This window comes from Rhinopithecus roxellana, chromosome 18, assembly GCF_007565055.1.
Source record: "Rhinopithecus roxellana isolate Shanxi Qingling chromosome 18, ASM756505v1, whole genome shotgun sequence".
Classification (NCBI taxonomy): Eukaryota; Metazoa; Chordata; class Mammalia; order Primates; family Cercopithecidae; genus Rhinopithecus; species Rhinopithecus roxellana.
The window spans coordinates 51623204-51640263 of record NC_044566.1 but is presented as its reverse complement, the minus strand read 5'-3'; the positions used below and the strand labels follow the sequence as shown (position 1 = coordinate 51640263).

The window sequence follows — 17060 nt, the reverse complement described above, 5'->3', positions numbered from 1 at the left end:
AAGCAAGCAATAAATCCATAATCTGTAATGACTGAATTCCTGTGGGATGGACCATAGTTTGGCCTTTTAAAAAAATTTGTTTTCGGCCGGGCGCAGTGGCTCAAGCCTGTAGTCCCAGCGCTTCGGGAGGCCGAGACGGGCAGATCATGAGGTCAGGAGATCAAGACCATCCTGGCTAACAAGGTGAAACCCCATCTCTACTAAAAAATACAAAAAACTAGCCGGGTGAGGTGGTGGGCGCCTATAGTCCCAGCTACTCGGGAGGCTGAGGCAGGAGAATGGCATGAACCCGGGAGGCAGAGCTTGCAGTGAGCTGAGATCTGGCCACCGCACTCCAGCCTGGGCGACAGAGCGAGATTCCCCCTCAAAAAAAAAAAAAAAAAAAAAAAAAATCTGTTTTCTATTATAATACAGTAGAATGCTCTATATTAGCTCCCAGCAGATATGAAGTCAGTGATATGAAGATAAACTGCACACAGTCTTCCAAAGGTTGCCAAGTCTCAGTTTAAAAAGTGAAATCACAGGATATTAGAGCTGAAAAAGATCTAAGGATTACCTAGGACAACATATTCATCGAAAAGATAAGGAATTTAGGCCTAGAACATTCTGATGTGTCCAAGGACACACAGCTAGTTCGTGGCAAAGAAAGCAAGAAAAGCCCAGATTTCCTACTGGTATCTTTGTATCTATATTAATAGAACTTCATTAATATTTTTTCCATAGCAGAATATCTGGAAAAATAAGAAATCCCCTAGACAAATACTTAGCAAAAGTACCTTACCATACCCCAGTACAACTGTCAATTAAAATGCTTTTTATATATTATGCAACCTCTTGATACTTGGGATAAATCATTTTTCAACCATAATTTTAACTGAAACAACTGGTGCAGAGAGTTTGTAGATTTCCCTATTTACTGCTTTAAATCTTAAAGTTTTACTGTCATTATCTCCCAAGTTTACTATATCATATCACCTTGCCTTACATTTTCACTCAGCCTAAAAAGTAAAAAGCAAACATGTATAGCCTTTTTAGAAGGCTACCACAACTTTGTAACTCATTAAAATACTTCAAAATAGATTTGTACTGACATTTTTCTTTCTAGTTATTTTTTTTTCTTTTTGAGACACAGTCTTGCTCTATCGCTCACGCTGGAGTGCCGTGGCACGATCCTGGCTCACTGCCACTTCTGCCTGGGTTCAAGCGATTCTCATGCCTCAGCCTCCCAAGTAGCTGGGACTACAGATGTGCACCACCACGTCTGGCTAAGTTTTGTAATTTCAGTAGAGGCAGTGTCTCACTATGTTGCCCAAGCTGGTCTTGAACTCCTGAGCTCAAGTGATTTGCCCACCTCAGCCTCCCAAAGTGCTGGGATTACAGGCATGAGTCACTGTGCCTAGCCTTTCTAGTTATTTTAAATACAGTATTGCTAGAATTTACATTAAAATATGTGAATATGGAAAAAACAAAAAAGAAACATCCCAAAATGTAGGTATAGTTAAGAAACTAGATTTGAACTTTCCCGAAAAAGAATAGTCATACTTTCTCAGTTCCTGCTTTCTCTAAACCAGGTACTCTACACACAAAATTGAAGGGAAAAAAACACAAGTTAATGTCACAAGGCAAACAAGTCATTTCATTGCACTCAGTGTTCTCATAATTGAAAAAGAAAATGTTTCTATACCCCAACTTTTCATTTAATTTTTTTCAAATATCAACAAATTTAAGAAAGTTGAGAAAACGTTAAAAACTATATTTTTGCAATCTAAACAGGTACCATGTATTTACTATGAATATATTTTAGGTAGCTATGCAAGATAGTTACTTAAAATTAAGCACTTTTATTTTTTAATTAATTTTTTTCATTGTTGAATTCTTTATTAATTCAAAACATTTTAAGTCAGTGTAACGCACATGCATTTTAAAATAACATCCATAGATTTCCACAATATAGTAAAATGAAAACAGCTCTATTTTGATTTACTTTGAAAACTCAAAGAAAGCTACCTAGTTTGAGACTTCTGAATTTTTTTACATTACTGTTATGCTCAAATTCTACTACATGGTGAAAATTCTAGCATTTTCCAGAAGTATGTTATTGTACATAGGTAAAATGATAAAACTGATTCTAGGAAAGGGGAATAAAAAAACCCAAAAACTTAAATTGGAGGAAACATAATCTGGATTATCTATTCAATTTATGAGTACCCACTGTTATTCTGGTGTTGCAAAATAACCAAGTGTGGTGCCTCTTAAGCTGTATTCATGCACTCAAAACTTCTTTATTGTCCACCAATAAATATTAGTGGAGTACAATATATGGATATAGATTAAGTATGATGAACATGGTAGTAAAAAATATACACATTTGATACATCATTTTACAAAACCAGACACATTATTTAGCAAACATTTAAAAATCATATACAAGAAACATATTTATGACAAACTGGTTAAAGCCGGCGGGAAATACATCAGGCCTTTTACATTATTTCAATATTCAGTGTTCATTGGTTAGTGGAGGGCAATATAGAAATGCACTAAGCAAAATGGCCAGTTTAAATTTAAGTTACCTCTTATGACAATTAGTAAGACTAAGATATTTAATGTTGAAAATATATGGAGGACTATTGTAATTATTTACGCAGATAGTTCAAGGGAAAAATTCACTTTCACCTCTATTAGGTGAATATTCAGGCTAAGACTTTTGGAGTTTTATTTTTCTACTTTACTGTATTTTCTTTATAGCATTTATTAGTAATCACTTAATGGAACCTAATATTAGGGTTGAAGAATCTGCTCAGAATTTGTTTAGCTCAGTGTAAATGTCCAGAAAATTTACCTTCAATATAATCTCTTTAAAAATGTATTACTTTGGCCGGGTACAGTGGCTCAAAGTTGTAATCCCAGCACTTTGGGAGGCTGAGGCAGGTGGAATGCCTAAGCTCAGGAGTTCGAGACCAGCCTAAGCAACAGAGTAAAATCCTGTCTCTAATAAAAATACAAAAATTAGCTGGGCTTGGTAGCGTGTGCCTATAGTCCCAGCTACTCAGGAGGCTGAAGCAGGAGAATCACTTGAACCTGGGAGACGGAGGTTGCAGTGAGCCAAGATTGCGTCACTGCACTCCAGCCTACAGACAGAGTGAGACTCCATCTCAAAAACAAACAAAAACAAACAAACAAACAAAAAAGTGTTACTTTACAATGGAGAAACATAATAGATGCTAACTCAGGTAAGTGATCAAGATTAACATCAACAGCTAAGAGTAGCCTAAAGTTTGAGAAACTGTCACAGCTAAGAGGAATCCTGATGATGGCATGTACCTTTGCTATCATGTGATAAGCATGGCACTTTACCTTTGTTCTTCCAAAAACCAAACCCGTGTCTAGTCATGAGAAAAACATCATGAAATGAAAGAAAACAGAGGGACATTCCACAAAATACCAGTTTATTTCTCAAAATTGTCATCAAAAACAAGGAAAGTTTCAGCAACTGTCACAACTAAGAGAAACCTAAGGAAACATGACAACTAAATGCAATGTGGTATCCTGAATGGGATCCTGGGACAGAAAATGGACATTCGGTTAAAAACTAAGGAAATCTGAATAAAGTATGAACTTAATGACCAATATTGGTTCATTAATTTTGACAGATGTCCCACAGGTCTCTATGGGTATTTGCAGTTTTTCTGTAAATATAAAACTACTCTAAAATTAAAGGTTTCGTGGACACATTACTATTTAAAATTTTATTTTTATTTTCAACATTTTTATTTTTTCTTAGAGTCAGGGTCTCACTTTGTTGCACAGACAGGTCTGGAACTCCTGGGCTCAAGTGATCCTCTCGCCTTAGCCTCCCAAAGTGCTGGGGTTACAGGCGTGAGCCACCATGCCCGGCCCATTACTACCTTTTATTTATTTATTTATTTATTTATTTATTTATTTATTTATTATTATTATACTTTAAGTTCTAGGGTACATGTGCATAACGTGCAGGTTTGTTACATATGTATACTTGTGCCATGTTGGTGTGCTGCACCCATCAACTCGTCAGCACCCATCAATTCGTCATTTATATCAGGTATAACTCCCAATGCAATCCCTCCCCCCTCCCCCCTCCCCATGATAGGCCCCGGCGTGTGATGTTCCCCTTCCCAAGTCCAAGTGATCTCATTGTTCAGTTCCCACCTATGAGTGAGAACATGCGGTGTTTGGTTTTCTGTTCTTGTGATAGTTTGCTAAGAATGATGGTTTCCAGCTGCATCCATGTCCCTACAAAGGACGCAAACTCATCCTTTTTTATGGCTGCATAGTATTCCATGGTGTATATGTGCCACATTTTCTTAATCCAGTCTGTCACTGATGGATATTTGGGTTGATTCCAAGTCTTTGCTATTGTGAATAGTGCCAAAAATATGGAACGCTTCACGAATTTGCGTGTCATCCTTGCACAGGGGCCATGCTAATCTTCTCTGTATCGTTCCAATTTTAGTATATGTGCTGCCGAAGCGAGCACTACTACCTTTTATTAAGTTTTTATTTTCATTGTAAAATTGTTAAAGAAAATCATACTACCTTAATATTAAAAAGTGTTTTCTAATTGTCAATCTCTTATATCTTAGTCTTAGGCCTATAACTCATTTATATATTTAGCAAATAACTTGGTACTATTTCTGTCCTTGGGAATGTTGTTTTTATTTCCTTTGGAAATAAAATTTTCAAATGATTTATCTTATTTAAACTTTAATTTTAACCTACAATTGCATATCTATCTATCTATCTATCTATCTATCTATCTATCTATGTCATTCAGAAACATTTCTATAGATTTGAGGTGATGGTGAACTGAAAGAAGTGATTCGGGATCATAAGCAAAGCAATAACACTGATACAGTGTTCCATCTTAAAATATGATTGCATGTTTTGATGAATAGCTACATCAGATGTTTAATGTATGTTTTGGAAAAAAATAGGGGAAGTGCATTAAAATGACATTTAATACAAGCATAAAATAACTATTCAGTTGAAGAACTTTGATAAAATAATGTCATATTTTATTCTTTCCATGTTTGTTTTATTTAATGCTCATAGCCATCCTGATAATTAAGTATATTTGTCATTTGCAGATGAGAAAATGAACTCAGAGAAGGTAAATGATTTGCCCAAAGTCACCTGAGACAGAAATGTAACTTGAAATCAGATTTGTAATTTTAAGTTCCTGATGTGTTTACACTATGTTCCCTAAGTGCATCTGTGGACACACATTTCCTTTAGTAAGCACTGTATGTGGCATTCTTTTAATACAGCAATAAGAGCTAGATCTTTAGAAAGGAAATGTATCTAAGCTTAGGACAGAAACACAATCTGTTTATTATTCTAAAATGTTTATTTCTAACTGTTTAAAAGCTGTAATGCAGTGATAGCAGTTAGGTATAAGTCAACAGTTTTAAAATCCTAAAATTTCTGAAATGAGATTTAATATGAGAAATAATGAAGGAAGAATGAATTTCACATTGCACATATGACATATTTTAAAATATTACATTTGGTTATTGTCATCAATGCTTGATAGTGTTCCTTTTCCCTACTCGTCTTAAGAGCTTTTGTCATAGGAATAAAATCAGTTCCCAAACTGGGACCTTCTATCAGTTGGGGCAACATTTCGCCTTTTGTAGTATTTTCATTAGAGTCAAAGTCTTGAACATCCCCTTGAATTCATCTGAAACAGTGTCACTTGGGGCTGGAGAGGACTATACCTGTGAGGATTAGGATCCAACAGATTTCTATTGATCACCTCTCTAACTCGAGAATTCTCTAACTCGAGAATCAAGACTGACCTCTTTTGGTGATAGTATAGAAATGTAATCTTCATTTATCATTCTAGCCTTCTCTCTTTTCTTTGATTACTTTTTTGTTCTGTTCTTTCTTTAAGTCTTCACAGGCAAACCAGAAAAGTGGTTCTCTTTGTTGTATTCTGTTCAGAGGAACTCTCTGAAAAGGTGTCTTCCTGCTGGGGCCTTCATCATCTTGTCAAAATTTTGAGACCAGGGCAAGACTTCCTCTGCAGTGGGGTTTTGGCATTCCTCTAAGACCTGGATACTCTCCGTGTTCGTAGTGTGTATGGTTATTCCTGCATTTTCCCCTCTTTCTTCATTCCTAACAGTGAGGCAGGAGCAGCTGAAACAACAGCACCAACGAAAGCAACAGATGTTGTTGAGCCTTTGGTTTCCAGGTGCCTGAGACACAGCAGGTGTTCCTTCATTTTGAGACTGCTGCCTTTTTCACATTTCAGCTACTTCAGGACCCAACTGGCCAGTTGCCTGGAGGTGTGGGCAGCGCACCGATGGGTCCAGGGGTAGCAGGGCTGGGCGGCTCAGTCCTCTAGTGGAGCTGGTTTGCTACTATCTGCCCAACTGAAGCACCCAGCGGGCGAGAAGCTAATTTATATTTATTTTTTAGAGATAGGGTCTCACTGTTGCCCAGGCTGGAGTGCAGTGGCATGATCCTTGCTCACTATGGCCTCAAACTCCTGGCCTCAAGCGATCCTCCTGCTTCAGCCTCCTGAGTAGCTGGGGCTATAGGTATGTACTACCATACCTGGGTAATTTTTTTTAATTTCTTTTGTAGAGAAGGGGTCTCACCAACTTGTCGAAGCTGATCGCAAACTTCTGAGCTCAAGCAATCCTCCCACCTAGGCCTCCCAAAGTGCTGGGATTATAGGCATGAACCACTGTACCTGGCGGGGTTCTTTAATTTAAATTAGGCATTTTTTAATTGAGGGGGAGTAAGCAGAGGGAAGTGCCCAGGATGTTATCAAAAGTACAGTTTTATTTTTATGTAAATAAAGCACAAATCGATGTTTTTTTTTTGTATAGGATGTCTCAGTCAAACTTCCGGTGAATTAAACAAATCTGAAACAGGTTTTGGCAACTTGATCAAGGTCACCTTAGCTTCAACCATGCTAATAATAAAAAATATATATATATGATGAAACTAAACAGACTGATTTCTCTATGCGTTTGCCTTTTTGCTGACAACCAGGTGAACAGTTCCAGGACTCTTAAGGCAGGGCCACAATTACTCACCACCCAAACCTGAAATTCCAGTTCTTTCACATAGTTCTTCACTTCCCATCATTGGCCACTTGGGCTAACCTGGTATCAGAATACACTGATACCAACTAGGGCAGCATTTATAGCACCCAGCAAAACAGCCAAACAGACTGAATACCTAGACCTGTCCATACCTGTGGTCTCAAGTTTAACTCTTTTTTTGAGCATGTTCTGAAAACAAAGAGAATTCAAAATCAAAAGAGAAATATCAGCCAGGTGTAGTGGCTCATGCCTATAATCCCAGGACTTTGGGAAGCCCAGGAGGGCAGATCACTTGAGGTCAGGACTTCAAGACCAGCCTGGCCTACATGGTGAAACCTCTTCTTTACTAAAAATACAAAAATTACCCAGGTGTGTTGGGGGAATGCCTGTAATCCCAGGTACTTGGAGGCTAAGGCACGAGAATCACTTGAACCCGGGAGGTGGAGATCGCAGTGAGCTGAGATGGCACCACTGCCTGCCAGTCTGGGTGACAGAGCAAGATTCAGTCTCAAAAATAATGAAATCAACAAACAAGAGAAATATCTAACAGTTATGAGATACTGTTTTAATTCTGTTCATTAAAAAGAAAACATAAACATGCTAAAACATCTTTATCAGCAAAACCTGTTCAGGCAGTTAAATTTCTCTCTACAATAAGCAAGATTTAACTTGCAAGGAAATTGTTTCATTTCTGTGACCCTTTATTCTCCCAGTTAATATTTTCATTTTCTTAGAAAAGACATGCTCTAGTGCACTGGTTCCCCCATCTGAGAATACAGCAGATTCCCACTAGTAACTGTTTCATGCTGGCACTGACTGGGGGTAAAAAGCCAGGGATATGTTGTCTCAAAGTTCCTCAGGAGATTTTGCTGCATGACATGCCTCCCCCACCTCCAATTCCTACACAGCATAACTCTCTTCTGGTAGAAACTGTATTCTGTTATAAAAAGTTTCACTCTTAAAGGGAGGCACACCAACAACTGAAAGCAAGATTTAAAGGTCATCTAAATCACTTCATGCTCATTATTAGGTGATATGCTCTTTCACATATTTATTTGATCGGCCCTTACTACCTCTATTCTAGCCCCACTCCAGTGGCTCTTCAGCCTGGAGTAGGAGTCATTCAGCAAAAGTAAAAATATGATCAACTTACTTCTCTGACAAGTAATTAATAGCTTCCATCGCCTACAGGCAAAACTCCAAATCTACTAACAATGCTAAAATAGCTCCTCGTGATGTGGAAGGTATGAGGAAATGGTAGTCAGATGTGTAAGACAGGATGTCTGAATACCTGCACTGGAGAAGTGAATGGAAATATTCTATGGATCAAGCTTAAAAGTACACCTATAACCTATAGTAATCAAGACAGTGAGATGCCAGTGAAAAGAACAAAATAGATCAATGAAACAGAAGAGAGAGCACGGATAATGGCACCACATAAATAAAAAGACAGTTTTTGTCAAAAGGACAAAGGCATTACAATTAAAAAAAGACGGTTTTTCAATCAACAGTGGTAGAAAAACTGGATATCCACATACAAAAATAATAGTAATAATAATAATCTAGACACAGACCTTAGACCCTTCACAAATATTAACTCGAAATGGATCGCACACCTAATATATAGCATAGGATAAAAATCTAGATGAACATGGGTTTGGTGATGACTTTTTATAGATACCAAATGCAGGACTCATCAAAGAAAGAATTTGTAAGCTGAACTTCGTTAAAATTAAAAATTTTTGCTCTGTGAAAGACAATGTCAACAGAATGAAAAGACAAACCACAGATTAAAGGACGGTTATCTAAAATATGCAAGGACCTCTCAAAACTCAGAGAAAATAGTCTGATTTTAAAACGGGCCAAAGACCTTAACAGACACCTCAGCAAAGAACGTATACAGATTAGCATATGAAAAGAAGCCCCACGTCATATGTCACCGGGGAAATGCAAACTAAAATGACAATGAGGTGTCACTACAAACCTATTAGAATGGCCAAAATCCAAAACACTGACAACACCAAAAGCTGACAAGGATGTGGAACAACAGGAATTCTCATTCACTGCTGGTAGGAATGGAAAATGGTACACTTTGGAAGACAGTTTGGCAGTCTCTTACAAAACTAAACACACTCTTACACCATACAGCTGTGCTCCTTGGTATTTACCCGAAGGAAGTAAAAACTTATGTCCACAGAAAACCTGCACGTGGATGTTTATAGCACCTTTATTCGTAATTGCCAAAGCTTGTAAGCAACCAAGATGTCCTTCAGTAGGTGAATTAATAAACTGTAGTGCATCCACATAATGAAATATTATTCAGCACTAAAGAGAAATAAGCTATCAAGCCACAAAAAGACATGTGGAAACTTAAACGCTTATTACTAAGTGACATTTGCCCAAACTCGTAAAATGTACACCATCACAAGTGAACCCTCATGTAAACTATGAACTTCAAGTGACAAAGCGTCAGTGTAGGTTCATCAGCTGTAACAAGTGCACTGCTCTGGTGCAGATGCTGATTAGCGAGAGGCTGATAATGGGGAGGTTATGCATGTGCAGGGGCAGGAGGTATATGGGAAATATTTGTACTTTCCTCTCAATTTTACTGTGAATCTAAAATGGCTCTAAAAAATAAAGTCTTTTTTTTTTTTTTAAGTATAGCTCCAATACAATTTTAATACTCTTCACTATCATCTCAAAACAACATTCCAGCATTTCTGCATTTTATAGTTCCCCCACTTCCCCATCCCACTATTAAAGAAGCCGAAGTCAGCCCTGCCTTAATCCCACCAAGAACCCGATATATACTACCTCTTTCCAGGCTTTCTGTCTGTACTCACTGCCACTGAATCCAGACCTTTCCAACTATTCTCTGACAATCACAACCTTTTGTTCCTGTGACATTTTAGGATCCTCTTTCAAGTCACAGTGCAACCATGTTTAAGGACGTAATCTCCAGGGAAATAAACATTTCCATCTTTTCCCAAGTTACCAACACATTTGTGACTTTAAGATTCCTTGTGCACAAAACTTCCTGCTCCCCGTGTGAAAAAAAACCCTGAATGATCTGTTTTCACAGTCTACCTCTTTTCTTCTTCATTTATTATTTCAATCTTTTTTTTCGTTTGAGACAGAGTCTCGCTCTGTTGCCCAGGCTGGAGTGCAGTGGTGCAATCTCGACTCACTGCAACCTCCGCCTCCCAGGTTCAAGTGATTCTTCTGCCTCTGCCTCCCGAATAACTGGGACTACAGGCACCCGCCACCACGCAGGGCTAATTTTTGTATTTTTAGTAGAGATGACGTTTCACCACATTGGCCAGGCTGGTCTCGAACTCCTGACCTTATAATCCATCTGCCTCGGCCTCCCAAAGTGCTGGAATTACAGGTGTGAGCTACCATGCCCAGCCATCTTTTTTCTTTTTTTTTTTTTAAGAGATGGGGTCTTGATATGTTCCCCAGGCTGGGCTCAAACTCCCAGGCTCAAGCGTACCTCCCACCTTGGCCTCCCAAAGTGCTGGGATTACAGGTGTGAGCCACCATGCCCAATATCCTCTTTTCTTCTTTAAATTACATAAAACGATTTTAAATCAGCTTAGATATCATCAAAAGAGTTCTGATGTTTCATGTCAGGATCTTTAAAATGAGATTCTTCCTATAATCATCTTTGCAACTGTCTGGCAATCACCTAAGTTTCTAAACTCAAATGAACCCAAAAAACAAGAAGCAGGCCGGGTGTAGTGGCTCATGCACATAATCCTAGCACTTTGGGAGGCCAAGGTGGTCAGATCACTTGAGCCCAGGAGTTTGAGACCAGCCTGGGCAAAAAGGTGAAACCTCATCTCTACAAAAATACAAAAATTAGCTGGGTGTGGTGGTGTGAGCCTGCAGCCTCAGCTTACTCGTGAGGTTGAGGCGGGAGGATCACTTCAGCCTAGGAGGTGGAGGTTGCAGTGAGATGAGATAGCATCACTGTACTCCAGCAGGGAAGACAGAGGGACCCTGTCTCAAAAAAACAAAAGAAGCAGCAAAACCACAAGATGAGAAATGAAAATATGGAAGGCCATGGGCTTAGTACTGTAAGATATACACAGTCATTTGCCACATAACATTCTGGTGAACAATGGAGCAGATAAACAACAGTAGTCCCCTAAGATGGTAATACCGTGTTTTTACTGCACCTTTTCTATGTTTGTTTAAATACAAAAATACTTGCCATTGTGTTAAATTACCTATATTCTTCAGTACAGTAACATACTGTACAGGTTTGTACCTTAGGAGCAACAGGCTATACCATATAGCCTAGGCGTGCAGTAGGCTATACCATCTAGGTTTGTGTAGGTACATTCTGTGTTTTTTTGCAAAAGGATGAAATCACCTAATGATTCATTTCTCAGAATGTATCCCAGTCATTAACTGATGTATGCCTGTATTCGGTATTTACAAATTATACATTAACTTTATATTTAACTATTGTACAAATCTTAGAAGCAAACTTTAAATACAATTAGTAAGTAAAACATATACAGAATAAAGATTTAGACCTTCCCCATTCATAATATAATTTCTCAATCTTTAAATCAGTTGAATCCATTATGGTTACTGTTAACTAAAGTGCATCAAATACCGTGGCATTAGGTTTTCTCTAAAAGGAAACTGTTTTATGGAGGCCAAGGCAGGCAGATCACTTGAGGCCAGGAGTTCAAGACCAGCCTGGCCAACATGGTGAAGTCCTATCTCTACTAAAAAATACAAAAATGAGTCGTGCATGGTGGTGCACACACGTAGTCCCAGGTACTCGGAAAGCTGAGGCACTTCAGGCTGGGCAACAGAGCAAAACTCCGTCTCAAAAACAAACAAACAAAAGGAATAGTTTAGTTATGCTTATGTGATGCATCCAGAACTAATCAAAAGATCCCAAACATCTAATTTTAGAGGCACCTGTGCTATTATTGATGGAGTTCGTGGTAAAATGTTGTTAAGTATTTATTCAGTTTCCCCTAGGCTCAGCACTGTGGAAAATATATAAAGATAATGCATGGCCCCTGTTCCCATGAAATTTACTATCTAGTGCAGAAAACAAGACCAAGAGAAGCAACTAAATGCCATAAGGTTGTATTAAGTGCTAATAAAGCTGGTCAGTATTGCAGTATTTTAGAAGAGGAGATGGTCAAACAGGTAAAGAAAACACTTCACAGATAATGTGGGAACTAAACTGAACCTCAGAAGGAAGGCAGGAGTTGGAGATACTAAAGGGGAAAGGAAAAGATAGTAAAATACATCGTGTGTGTGTGTGCCTGCATACGTGAATGCCAACACAAAAGAACGCAGAGACTCAAAAATGACCAAAGTTTAGAGCTACTTAACAGCCTGATAAGAGCTAAGAGTTCACAATGGGAAATAGAAAGTCAGGCAGTAAAATTTAGGCATGATTTGAGAAGAAGTAAAAAAGTTCCTGGAGGTTATCAAACTGGGTTGCAACAGCAGATGATGGTCTATGACTACAAAGCCCAATGCAAGTCATGTAAGTGGGATGTGGCAACCACCATCCAAAAACGATGAGGACAGTTTAAACAGACATTCCACAGCTTGACTACTACATTGAAAACTTCCCATCACCAATGTGTATACTGTCCTCCTTAAATTCTTCATTAATTACTTAAAATAGAGATTCTCAACCATGGTTTTTATTCTGCTCAGGGTGTGGCAAAACTTTTTTTTTTTTTTTTTTTTTTTTTGAGACGGAGTCTCGCTCTGTCGCCCAGACTGGAGTGCAGTGGCTAGATCTCAGCTCACTGCAAGCTCTGCCTCCCGGGTTTATGCCATTCTCTTGCCTCAGCCTCCCGAGTAGCTGGGACTACAGGCGCCCGCCACCTCGCCCGGCTAGCTTTTTGTATTTTTTAGTAGAGACGGGGTTTCACCATGTTAGCCAGGATGGTCTCGATCTCCTGACCTCGTGATCCGCCCGTCTCGGCCTCCCAAAATGCTGGGATTAGAGGCTTGAGCCACCGTGCCCGGCCAAAACTCTTTAAATCACTTAATTTACTCCATGTTTTTGTTCTTCACCTAAGAATTGGAAGAGGGGAGAAACAGGAAAATAAGATTTTCAAAAACGTATGACTACTTACCACATAATCTTTCTTACTATTCAACTGAACATCAAAACTACCCATCATTCACTTGAACACCAGTTTAACTTTAAAATATATGAACTGCTGCATCTTTGGATGACTGTATCTTGTCAGTATTAAGTATTTTGAAGAGATGATGCTGACTTAGTTATTCAGTGAAGAAAGATGTGATATAAATAACAGATCCACCTTTCTTCGTCACTGAAATAGAGACTGCTATCACCAGCATTCACAAAATCTTCGTTTTCTTACAAGGTGACATTCAGAAGATACTTCTGTAAAAATAATTAGTTGACCAAATGAGGCTGCATTGAACCTGGCTTTTTTTTTTTTTTTTTTTTGAGATAGAGTCTCACTCTGTTTGCCAGGCTAAAGCACAGTATCACTATCTACAGCAATTCTCCTGCTGCCTCAGCCTCTAGAGTAGCTGGAACTACAGGCACGCCACCACACCCGGCTAATTTTTGTATTTTTAGTTGAGACAGGGTTTCGCCACGTTGGCCAGGCTGGTCTTGAACTCCTGACCTTAACTGATCCACTTGCCTTGGCCTCCCAAAGTGCTGGGATTACAGGCGTGAGCCACCACGCCAGGCCGAACCACCACGCCAGGCCGAACCTGAGTCTTTATTAGAGGTGTTTTCTGCTTTACAGCTTTGTTGTACTCTTGGAAAGTTCAAGAATTGAAAGTTGTCTCAGTAGATGTAATGGGCACTTACCAGATTAAAAAAAAAAAAAAACTATAAAGACACATTCAGGAATTGTACAATATCACAATAAGGTTTATTTATATTATTTGCTAGCAATACCTAATGTCTAGTAAGTTCTTTGTGGTTTACAAAGTAAAACATATACAGTATACTGTTTTTTATTTAATCCTTAAACATCTCTAATAACTACTGAAATTTCTGCATAGATACAAAACTCTGACATGTCCTCAAGGAGAGTAGGAAAGTGATGATAATAATAAATCATAAAGTAAATAATTAGATATTACTCAAAGAAATCTACAGATTCAATGCAATCTGTGCAATCTGTATCAACATACCAATGACATTCTTCACAGAAATAGGAAAAACACTTTTCTTTTTTTCCTGAGACAGAATCTCACTCTGTCGCCCAGGCTAGAGTGCAATGGCACAGTCTCAGCTCACTGCAACCTCTGCCTCCCGGGTTCAAGTGATTCTCCTGCCTCAGCCTCCCAAATAGCTAGGATTACGGGTGCCCATCACCACACCAGGCTAATTTTTGTATTTTTAGTAGAGATAGGGTTTCACCACGTTGGCCAGGCTGGTCTTAAACTCAAGACCTCGTGATCCACCCACCTTGGCCTGCAAAAGTGCTGGGATTACAGGCGTGAGCCACTGTGTCTGGCCAACATTTTTTTTATTATTATAATTTATACGGAGGCTGGGCATGGTGGCTCGTGCCTGTAATCCAGATGCCGGCACTTTGAGATGCCAAGATTTTTGTGGTTCCACAAAAGATCTCAAATAGCAGATAACAAAGCTGGAAGCACCAAACTACAAGTCTTCAAAATATACTATAAAGCTATAATAACCAAAATAGCATGATTGGCATAAGAACAGACACACAATGTGCAAGACCCTGTTCTAAGTCCTGGGAATACAGCAGTGAACAAACCAACCAAAATTTCTGCCTTTATAGGACTTAGAATCTAGTGATCTTAATCACAACATTCTGTTCCCCTCAAAATATTCTGCTTTAAAAATGTGAAGCCAGGTGCAGTGGCATGCTCCCATAGCAGGGGGCTGAAGCAGGAAGACCACTCCAGCCCAACAGTTCAAGTCTGCCATGCACTGTGATCACACCTATAGACAGCCACTTACTCCAGCCAGGGCAAAACAGCAAGACCTTGTTTCAAAGAAAAGAAAAAAAAATGGGGATTGTCAGGCAATATAGGCTGTTATCTCAAAACCCATTAATAGAAACTTCTGTCTCTCTTGTTCAGTATCTAACTCCTAGTTACAATCCAACCCCTGACAACTGGACACAGAAAATGTGACGTCTCCTACACTAAGTGGGGGAATGAGAGTTGTGGGGAGAAGTTTTTTACCTTTCAGAGACAATCTGCGAGTATATAAGATGAGGGAAAGGGAAAATCTGGGGAGGAAACAGGTATGGATAAATTCGAAAGGAGACTGTTCCAGGTAAAGTTGATTTACTTAGGGACAACCTCAAAGCCTTCATTTTGATTTAATTTGACTTTGAGCCAACCAAAATGTGACAACAAACAAAAGCGTACTGGGATTTTTAAAAAACATCCCCTTTATAAATAGAAATACCTTGGAGAAGAAATAATTCTTTCTATATTGTCTTTTCCTATATATTAATAGTAGATGGCCTGCAGAAATCATATCAGGGCCAGGTGCAGCAGCTCATGCCTATAATCCCAGCACTTTGGGAGGCCAAGGTAGGTAGATCATTTGAGGCCAGGAGTTCGAGACCAGCCTGAGCAACAAGGCAAGAACCCATCTCTACACAAATTAAAAACTAGATGGGCATGGTGGCATGAGCTGGTGGTCCCAGCTACTTCGGAGGCTGAGGTGAGAGCCATGATGTCGCCACTCCACTCCACAGAGCAAGACCTTATCTAAAAAGAAAAAAAAAAAGGCAAGTCCCATCCCGAATAAATAAATAAATAAATAAATCAGTGTTGTCTATATTCTTCTGGACAAGCACTCTTTAGGGACCTATCTGCCAGACACTTGTGGGTAAGGGAAAAGGGTAGGAAAGCAACAAGTAGCAACAAGACTTTCCCTCCAGGTGATCACACTCTATCAACTAAGGCAAATGCACATCACAGTAATATGTATGCTACAGCAGAAGTGGGCAAAGTTCATTATCTCATGTAATTCAGTAATTATTTACTATGTCCTATCTCTTAAGATTATAAGCTACTTGAAAACAAAAGACATAATAAATTTTTCTATATGTTATTAATAAACACAATTTAAAAGAATATTAAGTACAGTGTGTGTTAAAAAGTCAAGCTAGGTCAAGATCAAAAGACATTTTATTTTCTTAATTTTTACTTACTAAAATTCTTCATTGAGACAGTAAAAGATTAGTGTTTTCATATGTTTGTTTTAGCATTCCATAGAATTTCACATGATGCATGCATGTGCTTCCCAGAACCAACTGGTGGTAAGCCAAGCTTCACTGACTATCCTCAAAGGGACATACATAACATGTATTTTTCTGATTCAAACTCAGAAATTCATCATCACCCCCCAACAAACAGCACAAAAAAGGGAGGTCTCACATTAAAAGGACACTCAAAAACCCTATAAACTATTTTCCACAGGTCTGCCTCAGTTTTAATAAACAAAATAACTATTTGGTTCTTCTAAAACTCCTTAAAAATTAAACTCATATAGCTTCATAATTTTTCCTTCAATCTTTAAAAATTAAATCCTTAAATCTGACTTTGATCATTTAGATTTATTGTTTAAAAAGATATAGTAACTTCTATCAATTTTCGGCTAGAAAAACTGTTAATATATAAACTTTATAAGACATTCCTAGAATGGCCAGATCTAAGGTAAAGTCCTATTTATGAAATTTATTGCTCTGTTGACAAGACAACTGCAATTTATAACCCTCCAATCACTGAGGCACAAAAAACTTGGTGACAACAGAAAATAATACCTGGAAAAGCAAAAAGTAATAAAGAGAATTATTATTTCCATTTATTCAGTGGAGATACCAGGACCACAATGAAGGGCTAGACATTTTTTCCAGATTAAAGCCAAAAGTAAGAGATTTTTGATGCTTAGCAATCTAAAATAATTAAGCTCTTCAGCTACATTTTTTA

General features: G+C 38.4%; 1 protein-coding gene, 1 non-coding gene and 1 pseudogene across 3 annotated transcripts in view; all 3 read right to left on the bottom strand.

Annotated features, from left to right (window-relative positions):
- The window catches only part of ELF1 (E74 like ETS transcription factor 1), a 114813-nt gene that overhangs the window by 54442 nt on the left and 43311 nt on the right, over positions 1-17060 (bottom strand). The gene's annotated exons all lie outside the window — the stretch shown is intronic.
- LOC115894680 lies at positions 4410-4516 on the bottom strand. The gene has a single exon (XR_004054811.1). It is a non-coding gene; the product is annotated as a U6 spliceosomal RNA (small nuclear RNA).
- LOC115894531 lies at positions 5580-6287 on the bottom strand (annotated as a pseudogene).